This window comes from Bos grunniens, chromosome 5 (assembly GCF_055505025.1).
Source record: "Bos grunniens cultivar Pamir isolate PY7600 chromosome 5, Bosgru_T2T1.0, whole genome shotgun sequence".
NCBI classification, from domain to species: domain Eukaryota; kingdom Metazoa; phylum Chordata; class Mammalia; order Artiodactyla; family Bovidae; genus Bos; species Bos grunniens.
In genome coordinates this window covers 66,113,768-66,121,632 of record NC_141169.1, presented here as the reverse complement: position 1 = coordinate 66,121,632, position 7,865 = coordinate 66,113,768, and positions in this window count along the sequence as shown.

The following is a 7,865-nucleotide window of genomic DNA, read 5'->3' as shown; positions in this document are numbered from 1 at the left end:
AGACAGGAATATCTGGGGCTCATTAGATCTCTGAGTGTAGATGTTGTGTGGTCTTTGGATATAAAGAATCTGATGTTTATGGGAGAAGCCAGTCTGAATAATCAGCATATACATGGAATGTAAGGCTCTGGAACAGGTAGAGGAATAAAGTTCATTTGACTTCAACATTAATTTGTTAATTTGAATTCAAGTTATATGTCTGTTGGGTATCAGGTATGGTACTAGGCACCAGATAAAAAGAGGCAAGCAAATCACAGAGTTCTTGCTCTTGAGAATGTTTTAGGAAGGAGGAGGAGGAATAGGGGAGGGAAAGGAGGGAGAGGAGAAAGAGGAGGAGGAAGAAGAGGAGGGGGAAAGGGGAAGAGCAGGAAGAAGGAGGAGCCATTCATGATATTGGTATCTGGGGTTTGCCTAATGAGTCCAGTGGAACACCTCATAGAAAAGCCTGATAGTTGACAAGCCTCCACCCATTGATTCACCAAGTATGAGGGAGAAGAAAGGGTTTTCCAGACATGTGAAATCTCAAAAGAATTACTTCCTGTGGACTCTTTCTCAGGAAGCTTCTGGGAGGTATGCACAGCCCAGACAAGGGAATACATGAAAAAAAAAACCTGAGATTCAAGTAATAAGAGATCAACAGGGTAAAGACTGGCAAACTTCCTGGATTATGATAAACTGAGATTCCAGGGCAACAAGTGTGTAACAGGTCTGGAGAGCAGTAAGTCCACAGTGATTGCATGATGTATTGAGACATACTGATGGAGATTTATACTCTGGGGGAAGAGTCTGGGAATGAGATGACTGGGGAAAGGAAGCAGGGGGGTGGTCTCTTTTTGTGAGTATGAGTACACTCCATCAGTCTCTCAGTCTTCAGTATAGAAGCCCAGTTTCAGTTGTCCCCAGGGGCCTCTGTCCACAGTCTCTCTGGTTTAACCTCTTCTGTGAGTGAAACTTCAGTTTTCAGCTGGGATGGTAGAGAGACAGTTGCTTAGCTTTGCTAGGGGTGGGAGGTTGAGGAATTGGGATAAGATTTCTTTATGTATACATTTCTGGACCCCTCTTCCTCAGCTTCTCCCTCTTCAAGAACTATTGCTACTTCCAAATCCTGATCCTTCTAGGGGCTTCTGAGGTACAAATAAGCCTACTTCTGGGCCTTCTCTACCACTGGCTAGAATTTCAGCTTCCTCTCATTTTCTAAGTAGGTTTCTACTTAATGCATCTGCTTTCCAGCTTCCAAAATTTTATCCTAGTTCTTTCACTCTCTCTTTTATGGTTTATGCTGTTTTTATTCCAGTACAGTTGATTTTAGTGAGGTTTGTGCTTATTTTCTCAGTTGTGTCCGGCCCTTTGCGACCCCATGGACTGTAGCCTGCTGCACGCCTCTGTCCATGGGGATTCTCCAGGCAAGAATACCCGAGTGGGTTTAGTGACGTTTGGGAAGGAACCAAAAGTAAATACATCATTCAATCTGCCATGCTGTTTGAAAAGTAGTTTTCTTTTAACTTGTAAAATATTTGCATAGAGCTTAATGAATAATTGTAAAGTGAATAATCATTAACCAATACTCAAGTCAAGAAATAACAAATTGATAGCACCCTAAAAGCCCTCCAGGTATCCCTTCCTCGTGACAACTAGCTACCTCTCCCCAGGGGTAACACTATACCACCTTTTATTATTACAACTTCCTTCTTTTTCTTTATTGTTTTACTACCCATGTCTGCATTGTGAAACAACACAGTTTAATTTGCTCTGTTTTGAAATTTTTATATAAATGGAGTGAAAAGTGTGTATTCTTTACTGTTTAGCTTCTTTTACTCAACCCAATAAAATTCAGTCATGGCACTGTTCACATCCATCTTGATTGGCTGAGTATGACTCATTGGAAAAGACTCTGATGCTGGGAGGGAGTGGGGGCAGGAGGAGAAGGGGACGACAGAGGATGAGATGGCTGGACGGCGTCACCGACTCGATAGACGTGAGTTTGAGTGAACTCCAGGAGATGGTGATGCACAGGGAGGCCTGGCATGCTGCAATTCATGGGGTTGCAAAGAGCCTGACACGACTGAGCAACTGAACTGAACTGAACTGAACTGACAGTGTGCTTTTGGGTTGTTTCCAGTTTGCAGTAAGTCTCATTGCTGGGACATTCTTGTACACACCACTTGGTGCACATGTACACGTTTCAAGCTGCAGGGAGTAAACATTCTGAGTCACAGTGCATGGGTATCTTCATCTTTATATTACCCATAATTTGCCAAAGTGCTTCTACCAATGTTATCCGCAAGTTCCCAGTGCTTCACATTCCTGCCAACACTTGGTACCATTTGACTTTAGTTTTTGCCAGTGTGGTGACTGTGCAAACCTAGCATATAGAGTGGGAACTATTATGCTTCCTTTTCCCTGTACTTGCATCACTTTATCACCGTGCTTTTTAAGTCTTAAAAAATATTTTTTAACTTATTTGGCTGCATTGGGTCTTAGTTCTGGCCCTCGAGATCTTCCTTGTGTTAAGCAGCATCTTTCATTGCGGTGCGCAGGCTCAGTAGTTGTGACTGGCACTTGGGCTCAGTTGCCCTGCAGCGTGTGGCATCTTAGTTCCCTGACCAGGGATTGTACCCACATCCCCTGTATTGCAAGATCAATTCTTAACCTCTGAACCATCAGGGAAGTCCTCATCACCATGCTTTTTGAAAGGATCACTGAAACTTCTTTCTCATGAAGGTCAAATCTGTAAGACAATGTTTGCTCCATCGTTGCTTCTTGAAGTTGTTCCACATGGAGCCTTCTGACCTGCTCCCATATGGACTAGCTGCTTATTTGTACTCCTGGATTTGCTGTTTCCTGTCATATCTTTCTTCATTTTCTCCCTTTTTTCATGGAGCACATTCTCCAGAAGCTTCATGAGAAATGGTGTATAGGGAATAGCACTTTTGATGCCTTCTCTATTTGAAAACATCTTTATACTCCTCTCACACTTGGTATGATAGTTTGATTTCCTATAGAATTTTCAGTTGTAGTTTTTCCTAAAAAAACTGTGAAGGCATTATTTTATTGTCCTCTAGCTTTCTACACAGGAGAAGGCAATGGCAACCCATTCCAGTCCTCTTGCCTGGAAAATCCCATGGATGGAGGAGCCAGGTAGGCTGCAGTCCATGGGGTCGAGAAGAGTCGGACACGACTGAGCGACTTCACTTTCACTTTTCACTTTCATGCATTGGAGAAGGAAACGGCAACCCACTCCAGTGTTCTTGCCTGGAGAATCCCAGGGACGGTGGAGCCTGGTGGGCTGCCGTCTATGGGGTCGCACAGAGTCAGACACGACTGAAATGACTTGGCAGCAGTAGCAGCAGCAGCTTTCTACACACTTATTGAGAACTTTCACCCTGAAGAATCATGTTCTTAAGATTTTTAGAAATTTTCCTTTGTAAGTTTCGTTCTCTCCATTCTTTCTCTAGAATTCCTGTAGTTTGTCTTTTAGACTTCAAGGATTGAACTTATAAACTTCTCTTCTTTTAGCTTTTTTTGCATCTGTCTGTATTTTTGTCCTCAACTTTATCTTCTAATTCTTCCACAAATAGTTCATTTCTGTTCCTCTAATTTCCAGAAGCTCCATCTTATTCCCTAAGTGTGACATTTTAACAACAAACTCTTCACATTTCATAAATGTGGAATTTTCCTTGTTTTCTCAGGAAATAACTCCAGTGTTTTTTGTGCGTGTGTTTGTTTTTAAGGTTTTCCTTAGCTTTTTTTCAGTGACACCGTTTTTCTTAATGTTTCTTTCCCCATTTCTTCTGGTTTCTGTCTTTTGCATGAAAGGTTTTTCCCAAATGGAGAGTGATCCCTGGATGTCCATTCAGTTAAACAGAGAGGCACCGCAAGCTAATCAGAAACTGTGAAGGCTGGGCTTGTTGAGGAGAGGGTCTCACTTTAGGGTGGTCAGGTGAGGGCCCTGTCTTTTTCTTTAATTAATTAGTTGTTTTTCGCTGCTCTGGGCCTTTGTAGCTGCAAGTGGGCTTTCTCTGGTTGCAGCAAGTAGGGGCAACTCTTCGTTTTGGTGCAAGGGCTTCTCACTGAGGTGGCTTCTCTTGTTGCGGAGCACACGTTCTAGGTGCACGGGCTTCATTAGCTGCAGCTCGTGAGCTCCAGAGCGAGGTCTCAGTAGTTGTGGCACATGGGCTTAGTTGCTCTGCAGCATGTAGGATCTTCCTGGACCAGGGATCGAACATGTGTCCCCTGCACTGGCACGCAGATTCTTATCCAGTGCACCACCAGGGATGTTCAGGGTCCTGTCTTTGTATAGAACTCCTAGATCCCAGTGTTCTCTTGAGCTGGTTGGTTTCCCCAGAAAGGAATCCTCTCCAGTCCTGCCTGAGAGAGTAGAAAAATCTGGTAACAGTGGGATCCGAGTGTTGAAAGGCTGGGGCGGGGTCTCCTTATTCAGTAGACAAATGGGTCTCTAACCCCTATTTTCTAGGGAAACGTCTCACTCCGGGCCTTAGCAGTGATGGGTTCCTCAGCCAGAGTTTCTGTAGTTCAACCTTTTCAGAAAGGGTGATTTTCATTTTTGGCAAGAAAAATGAAGAGGCAATTGCCTGGCTGCCCAGAAAAGCCTTCTGGCTTTTCATTTTACCTCCTACCCTTACCTTTAGGTGGACATGGAGTGAGTTTAAGCAGACTCCAAGAGATAGTGACGAACAGGGAAGCCTGGTCTGCTGCAGTCCATGGGGTCAGAAATAACTTAGCAACCGAATAACAACAACAATAACTTGCTTTATATGCATATGGCACCTCTGGTTTCTGACTCTTCCTGGGGGGTACTGTGCTACAATAGGTTTTGTTCTTGTTGGCTTCTTTCCCTTAAGGTATTTAACAGGTGAAGAAAGCTGAAACCCAAGTCAATTACCACTTGCATTCTTCCAAAATTGTACTAAACCTTTTATTGGCAGCCATATCTTCTCACCTTCTCTTTCTCTTTTAATTCCTTTGATGTCATTTTAGCGCTGTTCCAGGAAGTAGTGCAATATGTGCAATCAACATATTCTTCTGGACATCATTCCTTCTTTGTGTTTAACTTTCTATATCCAAAAGAGGAGTTGAGATTGTTTGCAATAAAAGATACATAGGAGGAAGAATGGGAGGAAGAGATAGTTAGGGAGTTTGGGATTCACATGTACACACTGCTGTATTTAAAATGGATAACCAACAAGGACCTACTGTATAGCACAGGGAACTCTGCTAAATGTTATGTGGCCGCCTGGATGGGAAAGGAGTTTGGGGGATAATGGATACATGTATATGTATGGCTAAGTCCTTTTGTGGTCTACCTGAAACTATCACAACATTGTTAATCAGCTATACTTCCAATATAAAATAAAAAGTTTAAAAGAAAAAAAAAGATATATAGGCAAAAAAGATTGAAATAGGGGGAGAAAAACAAAATTCAAGCAACAAAAGAAGGAAAATATGTGTGCCAGAAAACCCGGCTATGGATGTGGGCTGTGATAGCACAAAGGTTGGCCTTACTGAGCTGCTATAGCAGTTCTGCTAATAGAAACATGAAGAGTTTCATAGCCTTCATTACCTAACAGGAAACGCACCAGGGCATCAGATAAAACTCCTCCTGCTAAATTTATTTAGCTGTTGACTCATTGCTTAATAAAGTACCTAGTACTCCAATGCAGAATTGATTACATTGAGTTGGTCAGAGTGAGACTCAGGTAAGAGACAAAAGAAAAGAAGATGTGTGAGGGTAGTACTGAGTCATTTACACTTCTTCCAACTCAGGCCTTGTGGTGACTCTGTGGGCCGAGGACTGTCACCGGCCATTTTAGTAGACAAAGGATGTTGTTGCTGTCAGCCACTGCAGCCACCTCCAGCTGTGTACCCTGAGTGGATTCAGGATGGAGAAAACAGGATACTGGTCCTAGACAGTTAAGGTACATATCAAAGGAATGATTTCAATGAGCCCAGACTCTTTAATCCTCCCCCCCACAAAAAGCACTAAATTCATTAACTTGAGATATCTGTTTTTTCTTTAAGTAACAGTAATCTTTTGATGTTCCAGCTACCTGGTTTTTGTTGCCAAGACTCCTATATATCCTGGTTCCTCCCTTACCTCTTCAGAACAATCCTTCAGAGCTATTTGAGAGGCTGTCTCCCGAGCTTAATTCCTCAGTGTGTCTGCCAAGTAAAACATAATCCTCAACTTCTAGATTGGGCATTTTTTTCAGTTGATAGCACTGACTCTTGTACTACCTTAAATTTCTAACTTTACTCAGTGTTCCTAGGTGAAAGGTCATTAAGAAAGTGCTCTGTAGGAATTCTTACACTCTTATTTTCCTTTGCCATGTCAGAAGGATATTTCAGGACCCCATAGCAACTGTGATTGTGATTTCAAGGTAAAGAATAAGCAGATAGTAGGGTATTAGAACTGGAGTATATTTTTCTCTAAATTTCCTCTCAAAAATTAGAGAAAAGAGGCTTTTTTCCCTGATAAGAAAGCATAAGTCTAGATTCAAGATCCAATGAGATCACTCCCAGGATTCCAAAATTCACTTTTAGAAATTCTTAGGAAATTCTTGATGCCAATGGGCATGGTAAAGTAGATCAATACAACAGCATGTTTAGCATTTTTTTAAAGGCAACAAACAGTGCTGGATTCTGGGGATTCATGATGAGCAAGCCCATTCCTTTTTTCCAAGGAGTTTATTTCACTCTCACAGGGGATAACAGAATGGCACAGATGTTTGATAGAGGAGGTCCCTTTCAGAGCATCTTGCCAGCTCAACACCCTCCCACATGGGAAACTAGTCCCCTTCTCCACTCTCAGGGTGGATCTGTGCAGCCACAGGGGGAACCCTGCCCTTCTGGCCCCTGCTGATAGGATTAATGGTCCAGAGACATGGCACCCAAGTTGCACCAATCAGATTTCCTCTGCATGGGATTTAGAATTAAAATTCAAAGGTGCTAATTGGTCTCTGCTACTTACTGAATTAAGGGCATATAAGCACAGGCTTCAACATTTCTGATCATATACCTGTGGCAATTCAGAGAAAACCCAACTGGAGAGAGGGGGGAAATGAAGCAGGTGTGTAGAGTGGCTTTGTAGTTCCTGCTTTTGAATGTATGGAATCCATGAGATTATCCTGCATTAGCAGCCTTGGTTAAAACAGCCTTGATTAAACCACAATATCAATATGAAGGCCAAAAATGCAGTGCAAACATGAGGAAAGAGCTCAAGGCCAGGAGGGAGTACACCTGGTTGTGGGCAAGTAGTAGCAAAACATTCATGAAAAATGTTGACAGTTCAATCCCCCTTTAATGACAGGTGAGACTCTTTATCACCCATCTCACCTAGGAGGAGGTGGGGTGAGGGTATTTATACAGAAAAGGAACCACATAAGGGAGAGAAAACTTGGAACGGGGATGTGCCAAGATGAGTGGGGAGAGTGGTCTTCTTGTGAAAGTTTGAGCTCTTTGAGAAGCTCTGATTCTCTTAGGAGCTGTGACACATGTCAGCACAGTCTAGGGTTCTTTTTCCACTTGAGCATAATTGCCAGCAAGTGTCAGTTTGTTCCCAGTAACCTCCCTACCCACTACTTAAAAAAATTTAAAAGGCCATTCAGAAAAACTCCTGTGTTTCTACAGAAGACAAAAAGATGTGAAGCAGCTAGTCATGCAAAGCTGTAATTTTCAATATGAATTTCTTATTTCCTTATTTCAGAATAAGTGGTAAATTAACATTTCCCAGCAGTGTGAGGTGAGTAAACTAATACCAAACATTATTTCACCCAAAGGGAACCTGCTTGACTCTGTTGACCCTCTCCTCAATATCTGTATCTAGGACCTTCAGATGTAGCAGGTCA